This window comes from Callithrix jacchus, chromosome 7, assembly GCF_049354715.1.
Source record: "Callithrix jacchus isolate 240 chromosome 7, calJac240_pri, whole genome shotgun sequence".
NCBI classification, from domain to species: Eukaryota; Metazoa; Chordata; class Mammalia; order Primates; family Cebidae; genus Callithrix; species Callithrix jacchus.
The window spans coordinates 113,150,304-113,166,073 of NC_133508.1; the positions used below are offsets into that span (position 1 = coordinate 113,150,304).

Below are 15,770 nucleotides of genomic sequence, written 5' to 3' on the forward strand. Positions count from 1 at the left end.
TACATTTTTTTTCTTTAATTTTTTATTTATTTGTTTGTTTTTTGAGATGGCGTCTTACTCTGTTGCCCAGGCTGCTGTCAACCATGGTGGAGTGTAGTGGCAGTGATTATGGCTCACGACAACCTCTGCCTCTCAGGTTTAAGTGATCCTCATGTTCCTGGACCAAACTGAGGGTTGGGCTGCTGTTTCTCATGGCCCAGTACAAGATGCAGATGTACTGGGGAGGAAGTACATGTGCATCTTGTACTGGGGAGGAAGAGGTTTTTTATTTCTGTAACTGGTTACAGGGAGAAGGCCCGGAAATTATCACCAGATGAACTCAAAATTACAATGTTTTCCAGAGCTTATATACATTGTACGCTATACATCTACATGTAAGTGTGCATTAATCTAAAGATATAGGTGGTTAACTTCTTTTAATCTATAACTAAGGTCTGAGTCCTGAAGACCTTCTTCTGGAGCCTCAGTAAGTTTATTTAATCTAAAAGGGTCTAGGCGCTGGGGAGATTACCCTTATCTTGTCTCCTGCTAAGTCATAAAGGTTTGGAAAGTTCCTTTAGACCTCAATAAACTTTGTGGAGGCCTGGGGAGTTTCTTCAGACCCCCAATAAAACTTGTTTAATCCTACAACTTAGGAAAGCTAGTCAGGCTTCACACACTCAGTAAGCAAGAATTCCTTTCTTATCTTGTCATGCTTAAAGGCCCAGGAAAAGCCTAGGCAAAACTCTTGGTGGGCTCTTTGTTACATTCCAGCCTTTGTACATGGGCACTGGCTCAATCACCTTTTAATGTTTAACCTAGCTACTCAGTCAGTGCTGGGACAGTTGTAATGGGGGCCTGCATTAGTGAGACCTGGCCTGCCACACTCCCGCCTCAGCCTCCCAAGTAGTTGGGCCTACAGGCATGTGTCACAACTCCCTGATGATGTTCATATTTTTAGTAGAAATGGGGTTTCACCATGTTGGCCAGTCTGGTCTTGAACTCCTGACCTGAAGTGATCTGCCTGCCTTAGTCTCCTAAAGTGCTGGGATTACAGGCATGAGCTACCATGCCTGGCATTATCTGTTATATTTTTCTGTAAACTAACTTCATTTATTTCAGTGTAGCATTTTTCACAAGATTACTTCATAGGTTATATTGAAGTATATTTTGCATCATACCAGAAGTTACACGATGTCATACTGTCCCAGCGTTAGTGATTGAAAGGTTTATCCTTGATTAAGGTGGTGACTGCCAGATCACTCCATTGTTTTTCCATCCAACTTATATATTTTGTACTTCTTTGACTTTCAGTGTCATTTCAGGCCTTTTTATTACTATACTATTGGACTTCCTAAACATATATTCGCCTTATCAGTAGTTGCCAGCTAAGTCTTTTAATCATTTTCATTATTTCCTTGGAGCAAGTATTCCCAGTTGACTACTAGTATCTAAAATCCTTACCCTATTGTGGTAGTCTAAAAACACCTTATATTTTGTGGTCTTCTACCAAGCTTCTTTCTACTCCAACTCAATTAGTATGCTTTTTGTATTCTACATATGATCTTTTCATCCTCACCTCTGCCTTCAATATCCTATTGCCTTCCTCTGTAATTCCTCCTTGACTGCCCCGGCTTGTTTATCACCTCCTTGATGATTTATCCCAAACCACTAAAATCATTCTCAATATTCAGTTTTTCATAGTGGTCAAATATTCAGTTTATGGCATATATTTTTATAATTTTCAATACAATGTTTCTTTCAACTGGAAGTAATAAATTTTCAATATAAGGATTATATTGATTCAAAGTTATAGTAATTGAAAAATTGAAATAAGATTAAAACATGATAAAACTGTTAAAGAGAATAACTTTTTTGTTTTTATATCCAGAGCTTACATGAGAACCCCTCTTATATAAGAATATGAGTCAGCATAATGGTGATGAATGAAAGTACTGTTCTTTATAAAGTCAAGGAAGCCACCTTGTGAGACTAGGCTATTATTCAGCAGTGTCGTGAGTTTTCCTTTCTAATTTCAGGTTAGTTGTGATTTTTATGTGCCCTTTTTTTTCTGGAATTGGGTAGTTCGTTCCAGATGGAACTTTTATGACTATGGTTTGCTAGGAAATACTGCTGGGCTTGCAGATCATTCATTCACTGATAAACTGAATTGACTTTCTCATATACTTAAGTCAGTTTTTTAGTGTGATGTAGTGAGAGAAAACTGGATTTGGACTCAGAAGACAGGGGTTTAAGTACTGCCTCTGCTACTTACCTTACATGCGACCTTGAGCAAATCCCTTAACCTATTTGAATTTTACCTCACTGAAAAACAAAAAATAAAAAACAATATCTTACCATAACTACTTCATTATGTTGTTGCAAAACACAAATTAGGTATTGTAAAAAATTCCTTATGATTTATAAAGCGCCATCAAAATATACAGGGTGATTATTTGTGTTTTACAACTTAATAAGATTAATAGCTTCTTTTTTGGAAAAATTCTATTTCAAAATAATAAAATATTTGTTTTTGTAAAGTGGGAAAGGTAGATTTAATTGGGATTTTTAAAAAGAAATATGGTTGAAAATAAAGAGAAAGAAGGTAATTTATTTTTATCTGAATTCCTTTTGCCATATATTTCACACATTTTCTCTCTTTATTCCTTCTACATTATAACATTGTGTGTTTTTGTTTGTTTGTTGTTTTGGTTTGGTTTTGAAAAGTGTGCAATGACATCTTGCTAATTTTTAAAAATATTGAACCACCCCCTAGTTTTAGGGATAGGTTTACCTAGTTGAACAAACTTCTCTACCCTTATATCCTTCTTTTTCTGACAGTTTTGCAGTAAATCATGTTTAATCAGTTAATCATATGATCCATATTTATGGCATACCTATCATATAAAAGTCAGTCTGTTATTAATGTAAAAATTTTAGCATGCATAACACCTGTCCTGGATTCAATTTATTTGCATAATAAACTATATTAATCACCTGCTATATTCATGGTTGTATAAGAACAGCTTCTGGCCAGGTGCGGTGGCTCACGCCTATAATCCCAGCACTTTGGGAGGCCGAGGCGGGTGGATCACGAGGTCACGAGATCGAGACCATCCTGGTCAACGAGATGAAACCCCGTCTCTACTAAAAATACAAAAATTAGCTGGGCATGGTGGAGCATGCCTGTAATCCAAGCTACTTGGGAGGGTGAGGCAGGAGAATTGCTTGAACCCAGAAGGCAGAGGTTGCGGTGAGCCGAGGTCGTGCCATTGCACTCCAGTCTGGGTAACAACAGCGAAACTCCGTCTCAAAAAAAAAAAAAAAAAAAAAAAAAGAACAGTTTCTGTTCTCAAGAAGACTTGATGTGAGTCTGGGAGACAAACCTATAAAGATCTTAAGAATAAAATTATTGGCATGGAAATGAGAAATAAAGAAGAATTTATAGAGAAGAGATCATTTATAAATTGTCCCAAATGAAGGGAGAAGCTATTCATTGTAAAATATGGTAACTTTCAATTATACCAGGTGGTGATTTTTATTTAGAGAATATTTAGGAATCCTATTAGGTGAGACTGTTTGGGAAGGGGATTTGTGATCTATTGGTATGTAAAAAATTACCCTAATATGTATTGGAAGTCACACTCTATCTCTCCTGCCACATTTTACTGATTAGAAGTCCCTAGGTTCAGCCCACATACAAAGAAAAGAGAATTAAATGATTCAGATCATTAGTACATTTTATACTTTCCATGCAACTGCAGGTAATATTGTCAATAAACTTTCTGCCTCAAAATAATGAGGAGCCGTTCTCCTCCAGTTTCCAGTAATGTTTTTCTCTTTTTTTTAAGTCATCACCAGTAGCCTCCTCAAAGGCCATTAGGATTCTGTTCACACTCAAAGTCCTTTCAGCTTCCTCTCAGTTCTTGATTCTGAAATTTCTCCCACACTTCAGATTTTTATTACAGCATAGTGCCTTTTTCTGTGCTAAAATCTTCATTGGTTATCTATTGCTGTATAACAAATTGCCCAAAATATAGTAGGGAAATATTGTATTATAAAAACAATACAAACATTTATTATCCTCACAATTTCTCAAGGTTAGGAATCTAAGAGTGGCTTAGTTAGGCATTTCTGCCTCAGGGTCCCTCTTGAGGTTGCAGTGAAGATGGAGGTGGGAGAATCTGTTTCCAAGGTTTCTCACTCTCAGGGCTGCTGAGTATTGGTGAGAAAGTTCAGTTTCTTCCAGTGTGGCTGCTTGAATGTCCTCAGGATGTGATGGCTGACCTCCTCAAGAGCAGCCAATCCAAGAAAGCAAGGAGGAAAGGACAATGCCTTTTATGACCTAGTATCAGAAGTCACAAACCTTCACTTCTGCCACATTCTAGTCATTAGGAGAAAGGAATTAAGTCCAATGCAAAATCAAAGATGGGGACTTAGGCTTCTCCTTTTGAAATAAGAAGTGCCAGAGAATTTGCAGACATATTTTAAAACCACGCAGTCTAGACCCTGTTCTTGACCAGTAGTCCCTCTGAAAAGATCTCCAAGAGAATGTGCACACACACACACACAAGGAAACAAGGCAAAGCCGGAATTTGATCCCAAACTCCAACATCATATAACGCCAGGTCTATAGGGAAATTTTTTACTGAAGCTAGATGGGTCTGAACAACATAAAAGCAGACCAAAAGTCTCTTACATGTTCTTTCCTTGCAAAGCAAAACATGCCAGTTGGGGGGGAAGTGGAAGGAGTATCTGTGAGAGAAGATAGGAGAGCCAAGCGAGCAGACAGACAGACCATGTTTCCTTTAATGTCTAGAGTTGCTTGCCTCGGGTTTCTCCTAATGGGGTAGTAGCTCCAGAGCTTCTTTTGTGTTTTAGGAAAAAAATCTGGAAAAGGGGAAATATAGATGTCTGACCTACCCTCTGCGGGAGGACTGAGCTCGTTCTGGAAAGAACCAGACCGCAGGTTAGAAGAAAGTCTTAAGTTCAGGCTTTATTGAGAGGAAAGAGCCTCTGGGCGGACCAGCCTGGAAGAACAGGAAAATGGCCGCGCCGCTCAGAGGAGCAGGGTTCTTTTATAGGGGGCTGAAGGGCTGAGGGAGTGGGGAAGCCAAGAGAGCCGAGGTGGCGGGCAACGGTTGGTCCGTTCAAACCACTGGGTGGGAAGCCAGGCCGCGGGAAGCTGGGGAGTGCTGATGAGGCAGGCGGTGATTGGTCAGCCAGTTGCCGGGCGGGAGGTGGCTGTGGCCGGGCGGGAAGGCTAGAGCGGTATGTAGAGTGAGAGATAAGGGAGCCTCTTTGTGGGGGAGGGAAAGAGAGCTTTCACGATAGGGGCAGAGTTTTCCAAACATTTCCGACTCCTTAAAAGAAAAGAAGAAAAGAGGGGGTCAGGGGGGTTGGTTGTCTCTCTGGCTACTTCCTGCTGACAAGGGTCAACGGGGGGTTCTGAAGAGGTTTCTTTTCTTAAGGAGCCTGGATGTTCGGGGAGAGGTCCGCTTCTAGCACTCGTTCAGGGTAAGGTTGGAGCAGCATCTGGTGGATGGTGACTCGAGTTAGTTCTTGAAAGTGCCACTGTAGGAACTGTAGAAAGCAAGGAGCAATAAGTAAGATTAGGCAAATGGCTATTATGGGCCCAAGCAACGGGGACAAGAGGGTATACATAGAGGAAGACCACCATGCCGTGGCTTCAGCCAAGAATTTTTGATTCTGCAGGTTGGTTCTGAGTTTCTGGAGATTCTCGATTCGGGTTTCTACTAGGCCGGATTCACTGATGTAGTAACAGCACTCTTCCTGTAGGAAGAGTTCCTCCTCGTTCGGTGGTGAGCAGGTCCAGGGCTCTTTGGTTCTGTAAGGCAACTTGGGGAACTGAGGTAATCTGTCGTTGGAGTGATGCTAATGACTCAGCAGAGTCATCAACAGCAGTTTGGAATTGTGAGGTTAGCCGGGCTATAGCTTGGTGAGAGTGAGTTAGTGCTCCTCCTCCCAGTCCAGCTGCAAGTGCCGAGGTTACTAGGGAGATGCCTACCGCTAGGGGCAGAAAAGCAGCTCGCTTGGTGCGGTGGAGCGGTGCTTGTAGCATTTGGAATTCGGCTGAGGAATATATAGTGAGTCGGGGGACTAAGGTCACTGGGAGGCATAAGAGAGTTGGGGATTGGCCGGTGTGGAGAGGTTTTGTGAGGGTTCTGTTACACCAGAAGAAAGTTCCCTTTGGAGCTGTCAGATTAGTGGTTACCAGTATGGTTTTGTTACAGTTGGAGTAGGTCTGGCCTAGGGAGTAGCATACTGGTAGCTGTGTAAAACCAGGTGGAGTGTAGAGATTTACTTCCCTGATGGGGGAGAAGGGAGAAGTTGAGGCTGAAAGGTTGAGAGGGATGGGGTAGGGGACTGCAATGAAGGGAGTCTGTCCTAAGGAGGCACACATGAGGCATGAGGTTAGGTCAGTTAATCCTGAGAGGTTAGCTAACTTGATTCCTTCTTTGAGGAAGGTTAGCCAACTTGATTCCTTCTTTGAGGAAGGTTAGCCAGGAAAACGGAGACGAGTGTGGTTGCAATTGGTCATTTAGAGATTTTTCTTGTAGGTTAATAGCGGAATGGACTTGGTGGACCGTACGTACGTATGCCCGCCAAATGTACAGGTGGGAGGAGGGATATGCGGTGTCTCAGAAATCATATAAGGCAGCTTTCTGGGGGCTTTTCCATCAGTCATTCCAAGGGTCAGGTATGAGAAGAGAATACTATGTATAACTGGTTCTGACATTTCCTTCTCCATCTACATCTGGAACAATTTTGAGCCGGGCAGGAATGCCTGGGTGCCGCTGTGTGTCAAGGGCTGCATGTAGGGAACAGTAGCCCCAGTTGCAACCCATGCAGGAACGCCAGGGAGTATCACTGCATTTTCCTGATGGTTGGTCATAGTTGAAGCATATGACAGGTAAAATCCCAATTCCTTCATGGACATTGTAGAATTTAGTAAAGTTCAGGTATATGGCGCTTTGGCATCCGACTGCGGGGCAGTCGGAAGTTGCAAGAAGATGGTTGTGGCTGTATGGGGGGGTGTTACAGATAAAGGTGGTTTTGGTATAGTTTTCAGTTAGGAAAAATCTCCATCTGTAGGGGGTGTGGCTGCTAGGCCCTGGTAAGTTTGACAGATAAAGGGCCAGTAGGAACAGCTTTCCAGCATGAGGAGGGTCCATGAGGGGCCTTTTTTACCCGAGACAGGTGAACCCAAGATGGGACTTCAGCGACTTTTATGGCCAATGGAGTAGTGAGGATGACGGTATATGGTCCCTCCCACTTGGGGGCGAGGGACTTTGGGGAGAGGGATTTAATAAGAATTAAGTCTCTGGGGGAGACTTTTTGCATATTTTCAGATGGCTGGGTGGGTTGGGGAAGAGAAGCATTGGCGTGCTCTCGGAGAAGGTTGCAAAGGAGAGTAAAGTAGGGGAGGTAGCTGTCTAGAGGAGTGGTTTCTGGCAGTGGGGGAGTTGAAAGTAGGAAGCCATACAGCAGCTCAAACGGGCTAAGCTGTGATGGGCCTCGGGGGCTTGCTCTTAACCTGGTGAGGGCGATAGGAAGCAAGGTTACCCAGGATTGGTGGACCTCAAGCATGAGCTTGGTCAGATGCTCCTTTATTAGGCCATTGGCCCATTCCACCTTACCAGAGGACTGAGGATGGTAGGCGGTGTGTAGCTTCCACTGAATTCCTAGAGAGGTAGAAACAGCATTAGTGACTTTGGAGATAAAGGCTGGGCCGTTGTCTGACTGTATGGTGGCCGGGAGTCCAAAGCATGGGACGATGTCTTGAATGAGATGAGTGGCCACTGTCCCGGCAGACTCAGAGGCTGTGGGGTAAGCTTCAATCCAGTCTGAAAAGTGTCAACAATGGTTAGCAGATATCGGTACTGTTTGTGCTTTGGCATATGAGTAAAATCGATTTGCCAGTCTTGGCCAGGTAGGAACCCGCGTAGCTGATGAAGCTGGCACCGAGGATGACAGGAACCCTGGGAATTAGTTTTTGCGCAGACAGTACAGGAGGACTGGACTTCCTGTATGGTACTGAGGAGGTGGTGAGGGTGAAAAAGTGGGTTGAGGAACTGGTATAGGGATTTAGGTCCAATGTGGAGTGAATTGTGGATGTCTTGGATTATTTGGTACCTTTGCTTTTCGGGGAGGATGAGGAGGTTATTCTTGAAGGCCCAGTCGTCCTTGAACCGTACCCCGGGGGTAGACTGGAGGATCTGAAGTTCTGAGGTGGAGTATTGGGGGCTATATGACTTGGACAAGAAACAGAGAGTGGAAGTGGGTGGCGGATGGTTTCTTGCCGTATTTTTAGCCACCCTGTCTGCAAAGGCATTCCCCGTGGCTACAGGTGAGTTCAGGGACTGGTGTCCCTTACAGTGGATGATGGCTACCTTGCTAGGGAGTTGAACGGCCTGAATAAGGGCAGCAATGAGTTTTCCATTGAGGACGGGCATGCCCTTAGTGGTGAGGAAGCCTCGTTATTTCCAGATCATACAGTGTGAGTGAGCTATGAGGAAGGCGTACTTGGAGTCAGTATATATATTCACTTCTTTGTTCTGGGACGAGGATAGGGCCCAGGTGAGGGCGACCAGTTCAGCCTGTTGTGAAGTGGTCCCAAGAGGAAGGGAGCGGGTTTCTATAATTTCAGAGTGAGTTACTATAGCATAGGCTGCTCTCTGTGGGCCAGTGGGATGGGGTATAGAGCTGCCATCAACAAATAGGGTGATGGAGGCAGATGGTAAGGGTTGAGGGAGCAAGTCGGGGTGAGGAGACTGGGCTAATTTGAGGATTTCCGTACAGGAATGTAGGGGGCTGGCGTACGGAGGGCAAGGGAGGAGGGTAGCCAGGTTTAACGAGGAGCAGTGGGAGAGAGTGATGTTGGGGTTCTCAATAAACAGTAGGTGAAGCAGTTGGATACGGAAGGGCCCGAGGTGGGGCAGGGAGTGTTGACTGAGCAGTTCGGTCAACCTGTGTGGAGAAAAGACTTGGAGTGGGAGTTGTAGATTGATCTTAAGAGCTTCTGTGGTTAGGGTGATGGCGGCAGCTAGGGCTCTAAGACACAGCTGCCATCCTCACTCAGTTGGGTCAAGTTGTCTAGACAGGTAGGCTATGGGCAGAAGGGTCTTTCCTACTGGTTGGACTAGCACTCCTACAGCTGTGTGTTGTTTTTCGTCCATGTATAACTGGAAGGGTAAGTTGGGATTAGACAGGGCTAGGCTGGTGGAGGTACATAGGGCATTAAGCAGTGATTTGAATGCCCGGTTGACAGAACCTGGTGAGGAGAGTGGTCCCTCGGGGGCTTCTGCAGCAGCATGGTGTAGGGGTTTAGCTAGCAAAGCATAATTAGGTACCCAGTGGCGAAAAAACCCTACTAGTCCTAGGAAGGAGAGGATTTCTTTCACTGACTCAGGGGCCTGGAGCGCCTTTAAGGCTTGTAGTCGGTCGATTGTGATGGACCATCGTCCAGGCGTGAGCTGTATACCTAGGTAGGTGACAGTGGGTGAGGCTATTTGTGCTTTGGTTGGTGACACCCGGTATCCCCTATCTCCTAGGAAATTGAGTAAGGTGGTGGTGGCCTGAATACACTCTTGGCGGGTGGGAGAGCAAATTAGAAGGTCATCTACATACTGGAGGAGGTGAGAGGGCTTGAGGTTGCAGTGGAGTAGGTCGGTGGCGAGTGCCTGGCCGAATAGGTGCGGGCTATCTCGGAAACCCTGTAGAAGGACTGTCCAGGCCAGTTGTTGGGACATGTTCATAAGGGGATCATTCCAAGTGAAGGCAAAGATAAAGTAGGAGTTGGGGTGTAGAGGTATAGAAATGAAGGCATCTTTTAGGTCTAAGACTGAGAAACAGGTGGTCCCTGGGGGAATGTTAGAGAGAATGGTGTATGGGTTGGGGACAACTGGATGTATGGGAATTATGGCTTCATTGACTAAACACAAGTCCTGGACCAGTCTATATTGTCCTGAGGGTTTTCGTACTGGGAGGATGGGGGTATTACATGGGGAGTTAATGGGAATTAGGAGGCCTTGACCTTTTAGTTTCTCTATGATGGGTCGGATACCCATACAGTGGGCTTTAGAGATGGGAAATTGAGGGTGGGAGAGAAAACAAGGCGAAGAGTCTTTAAGGTGGACCTGAACTGGCTGGTGGTGTGTAGCTACAGATGGATTGTTAATGTCCCAGACCTGAGGGTGGACTCTGGGGAGTAGTTTGGATAGGGCTTTTTGGGGTTCGATATCTGAGGTGAGGGCTAGGAGAAAGAGGCTGTGTGGGATGGCAGTGGGGAAGGTTATGACGGCCTTTAAATTTGAAAGGATGTCTCGTCCTAGGAGGGGTACTGGGCAGGTGGGGATTACTAAAAAAGAGTGGGTAAATGGAGTGGAGTTATATGAGCACATGAGTGGTGGGGTTTGGTAGGGGATACTCGGGGTCTTATCGATTCCCATGACCGAGACCTGGGAAGGGGTGAGATGGCCAGAATAGGAAGGGAGTGTGGAGTAGGTAACCCCTGTGTCCAGCAAGAAGGAGACACTTTTACCCGCTACCTGAAGTGTGACCCTAGGCTCGGCGAGGGTAACCGGAGTCAGAAAGCCAGGGCCCCGCTAGTCGTCTATCAACCCTAATAGACTGGGGAATGGAGCTCCCTCGGAGGTCGGCTCCTGGCAGACAGGCTCCTCCCTACCGAGGGTGACTGCCGGCTGTGTGATGCCAGTGTGTCTGTTTTGAGGAACCGGCACCCTGGGGAAGCTGGGGCAGTCTGACTTCCAGTGTCCCGGGAGCTGACAGATAGGGCAAGGCTTAGTTGGTGGCCGTGGTTGTGGACAGGCCCGGGACCAGTTTCCTTCCTTTCCACATTTGAAACATGCCCCCAGAGGGGCATAGGTTTTGGCCTTGGGCTTCTGGTTCCCTGCCGGCCTTAGGGCTGCCACTAGGGCTTGGGTCTGGAGGGCAGCCTTCTGCTTCATGCGAGTTTGGCGGGCAGCCTCAGCCGCATCTTCCCTGGCATTGAATACTTTAAAGGCCATTTTTACCAGGTCTTGGATGGGAGTCTCTGGCCCCTCTTCTGCTTTCTTTAGTTTCTTTCTTATGTCGGGTGCTGATTGGGAGATAAAATGGGAGGCTAATACAGTGGCCCCATTTTGGGAGGCTGGATCTAGCCGAGTGTACTGGACTAGGGCTTCTTGTAAGTGGGAGAGAAAGAGGGCGGGATTCTCATCGGGTAGTTGGGTGATTTCTCTTAGTTTATCATAGTTTACAACTTTGTTAGATACACTATCCATTCCCCTGAGAAGTTATCTAATCATGCGGTCTCTCTTGGGTATATCAGACCCTCGATTAGCCTGATAGTCCCATTGGGGGTCTTCACCTGGGATTACTTCGGGGCCTAAGGGGATCTGGTTATCTATAGCATGATCTTTATCTGCTTGGTTTCTGGCTGCAGCTAGGATGCGCTCATGCTCCTCTACTGTGAGGGTGGAGGTACAGATAACGTGGATATCATGCCAAGTGAGGCTGTATGCTTGAGTGAGGTATTGGAATTCCTTAATATAGGTGGACGGGTCGGCTGAGAAGGATCCTAAATGTTTCTCAATTTGAGACAGGTCTTGGAGTAAGAAAGGAACATGGACCCTGATTAAATCTTCCGTGCCTGCTACTTCTCGGAGTGGGGCCAGGATAGTTGGTTGGTGAGAGCGGGTGTGGGCCGCCACTGGAGAGGCAAGAGGAAGTGCGGCCTCCGAGGGAGGGGGCCCAGAGGGAGTAGAGGAAGAGTGAGGCATGGCCTCTGAGGTAGGAGGTGTAGAGGGAGTGGGGGAAGGGCGTGCTGTTGATGGCAACTGGTTACCGAGGTTGGCAGGAGGGGACAGATGTTCAGGCAGATCTTCCGGTGAGGAGTAGGGAGAGGGAGAGGTAGTGGAGGAAGATTTATGAGGGGTACGAGCTAGGAGGATTTGGTAGGTGGAGCAGGAAGAACATAGGTCAGGGTGGGTACGGAGGTCCCAAAAAGCCTGAACATAAGGAATTTCATTGTCTTTTCCCGTGCGGCGACAAAAATTGTCGAGATCTCGAGGGTGTGAAATCGAAAGTGCCAGTCAGGGGCCAATGTGACTGGTTACTGAGTTTGTATTGGGGCCAAGCCACCTGGGACAGGAAGACAAGCTTTTTCTTTCTGAGGGTTTGGGAGTATCCCAATTTGGTAAAATTTCGCAGGAAGCACCCAAGGGGGGTGCTGGTTGGTATTTTGGACTCCGAGTTTCCCATGGCGGGCGCAGCTACAGACCCTCCGGCGCAGTTGGGTAGATGCAAAGAAAAGGTGTCCCCTTTCGTTGCAAATTCCCCAGAGTACAGTTAAGTACGGTTAGGGAAGCGGTCAGAGGGGCATCCCCTGTCTGGCAGCTACCCCTCGGAAGGCTCCTGGAGCCAGAATGGAGGACTTCCTCGGCTCGGCCGAGACTAGGCGAGGAGTCTGTGTGGAACGCCGGAGGGGAGCAACTGCACCATGCCATAGGAGGAGGAGAAGGGAAGGGGGGGTAAAGCAAGAAAAAACTTGGCTTACCTTAATCGGAGCATGGAGGTGGCAGGGCCAGTGTTGGGTAGGTCGGGGGAGGGGGCTGTGGCCGGGCCAACGGCTCCAGCTCCCGGGTTTCTACACCACTTGTCCGACCTACCCTCTGCGGGAGGACTGAGCTCATTCAGGAAAGAACTGGACCGCAGGTTAGAAGAAAGTCTTAAGTTCAGGCTTTATTGAGAGGAAAGAGCCTCTGGGCGGACCAGCCGGGAAGAACAGGAAAATGGCCGCGCCACTCAGAGGAGCAGGGTTCTTTTATAGGGGGCTGAAGGGCTGAGGGAGTGGGGAAGCCGAGAGAGCCGAGGTGGTGGGCAATGGTTGGTCCGTTCAAACCACTGGGCAGGAAGCTGGGTGGCGGGAAGCCGGGCGGCGGGAAGCTGGGGAGTGCTGATGAGGCAGGCGGTGATTGGTCAGCCAGTTGCCGGGCGGGAGGTGGCTGCAGCCGGGCGGGAAGGCTAGAGCGGTATGTAGAGTGAGAGATAAGGGAGCCTCTTTGTGGGGGAGGGAAAGAGAGCTTTCACGATAGGGGCAGAGTTTTCCAAACAATAGATAATGGAATTTTCTTAGGGCAGCTGTAGTGTTCTTATCACTCCAGGCCTGTGAATGAAAAGAGGAATGGTTCAACATATGTATTCTGTGAAGTTTAATTAGCAAAGAGACTTTACTCAGTAGTACAGTGGTCAATATTGTGTCCTGAAAACTTACCAGATCATAGCACTAGCACCAGACATCTCCTATTTCAAAGCACAATAACCTGGGGGCTAAGATTAGAATTTCCTCAGCTTTTCATTTATATCCTGTTAATCTAGTTGGCTTAACCATAATAATAATAGTCAATTTATAGTGTGATTGTGGCTTTTCTGGGGAAAAGATCAGCAGCACATTGAATAAGTCCCATTGATTCCATTTGTGGAACTCCTTCAGCAATCTTTTCTACTGTAGCAATTGAGATCTAATGTAAGGGCAGTGCAGGCCTTGAGTCCCTTTATGTATGTCCCTTGATGTTGCCTTTAGAAGTTTCTGAAATAGATTAAGCCTGGAGACCAAGTTTATCCCATAATCACCATATGCACTATGCTGATTTCATTATTCAAGAAAACCTTTTATTAATTCCTGCCGCCTAAATGATGTTTAACTGCATTGGCCAATAAAACAGGGTAATTAAAGTGAATATGATATAAAAGCAAAGCCCAAAATACAGTTACACATCATAAAAATGCTTTACTTTTTTGTCACCGTGTTAAATTTTAGAAATCTCTTCTCATAATCAGTTACTATTCCCACACTCCAGAGTGATTCTCAAACTCTGAGCGATGGTTCTCCTGTGACTTCCAGTTCTTTCCAGGGTGAGAGAGGGAGGCAGGTGGAAAATCATCACCTTTCCTACACTCTCTTCCACCATCAGGAAAATGGTAAAATTGGATAAAAGAATAAGTGTCAAACTGTCTTTCCTCTAACTCTCTTTTTTCCTGCTTTCAATTTGTAGCTCTTTCTAAACAGATAAAGAAAAGGTTCTTTTTTTTTATTGCATTTTAGGTTTTGGGGTACATGTGCAGAACATGCAAGATAGTTGCATAGGTACACGCGTGGCTGGGAAAAGGTTCTTATCAAATAGATTCTGCTGGAAGATCACAATGTAGCAAAACATGTAGTGGAGAATCTAGCACTGATAGACTTGTTAACTCTGAAAGGTGAAAGAAATATCTTGTTCTTAGCAATGAAGTGTTATCATGGCACTTGACACGATCCTATTGGATTAATACAGATCATTTATATGACCCATCTAGATTCCTGTGCATGTCACTGAAGATCCTCTTTAATACAAGTACTGGTACTTCTGTTTTTCTCCACTGACCTGTCCGCTGCTTGGGCCATGAGAAACCACTGTCTTCTCGCTACATATCCTGTTGTTTCTATGCTCTGGTTTCTTTTTCTATTCTTTCCTGCTCTCTGGAATCGCCCTTCCTTCCCCTTCTTTTCTCCCCATCATCATGACCATGCTGTTCTTCACTTCATCCTTGATGTCCAGATCGAGCAGACACTTCTTCCTCTTGTCCTCATTAAACTCTGGACTCCACATTAAACAGTACCCAGATCGTAATCTCATTGAGAGCAGAGAGTACCTCTGTGTCTCACTGACATTTCTGTGTCTCGTACCAAGCACAGTGCCTGGTACAAAATAAGTGTGTAATACATAGTGATCTAAATTGAGGTTCTGAAGGGAATTTACTGTGTCCAATTTTTTCATCCCTCTGTAAGGATCCCTATATCTACTCTTCTATTTTTACTTGGAAGATGCATTTTGGGAACAAGTCATTGAAAACAACTTACATTAGGTTCTTTCTGCATTCTCTTGATTGCATGCCTTTCATAAGAATATTTTATAGACAGTACTTCTGTCACTCTTATGATGTAGGTTAATATCAGTGTATCGAATGAATAACTTATTTATTGAGCTGCTGCTTTTCTCATAGACTCTTTTTCTTTTAGAAAAATACAGCTTTGACAGATAAAGGACCTAGAATAGCTATACATAAGAACAGAGAAAAGATGTACTTGGCCTCTAATTTCCTGACACTGTAATAAGCCAACTTTGATAACATTGATTTAATAACTAACCCAAGATAGATCTTAAAATCACTCAATCTATAGTTTCTTTAAAGAAAATAGTTCAGCCAACAAAGGTATGTGAAATGAATGATAAGCAAGGATCATCAATACTATGATATTTATTCCATGTCTTGAGTCCAGGAGAATAATGCTGGGATAGTTTCATTCCATAAAGAAGCCAAAACAATTTGTGTATTGTGACTATTATGAGAAAGGCAATTGTGTAGTAGTTTGTGCTACTATGTGCTAGGTGCTGTACTTGGTAAATATTTTATTACTTCATTTAGACCTTATTACACTATTGCATGAATTAGGCTTCTCCAGGAAAATGGGACCAATAAGATTTATCTATCTACATATCTTATTATACATGCATACATATATATACACATACATAAACACCTATATTAAGGGATTTACTAAAAGGAACTGGCTCATATGACTATGGAGGCTTGCAAGTCTCAAATCTGCGAGTGGTCAGTAGGCCATAGACTCAAGACAACCAACGGTGTAGTTCCAGTCTAAAGGCTGACAAGTTTGGACCCAGGAAGAACCAATGTTTCAGTTCAAGTCCAAAGCAGGGAAAAAG

At 45.2% G+C, this 15,770-nt stretch overlaps 1 protein-coding gene across 19 annotated transcripts in view; it reads left to right on the forward strand.

Annotated features, from left to right (window-relative positions):
* MSH4 (mutS homolog 4) overlaps nucleotides 1–15,770 on the forward strand; it is a 296,009-nt gene that overhangs the window by 163,140 nt on the left and 117,099 nt on the right. Inside the window, exon 22 of one of the 19 annotated variants that reach the window (XR_013520186.1) lies at nucleotides 1,871–2,527. The exons of 16 other annotated variants lie outside the window; for them this stretch is intronic. The gene's annotated coding sequence lies outside the window, so the exon portion shown is untranslated. Of the gene's footprint in view, nucleotides 1–1,870; nucleotides 2,528–15,770 lie in introns of those variants that run through there. 2 more of the 19 variants (XR_013520192.1, XR_013520198.1) reach the window with 2 other exon arrangements.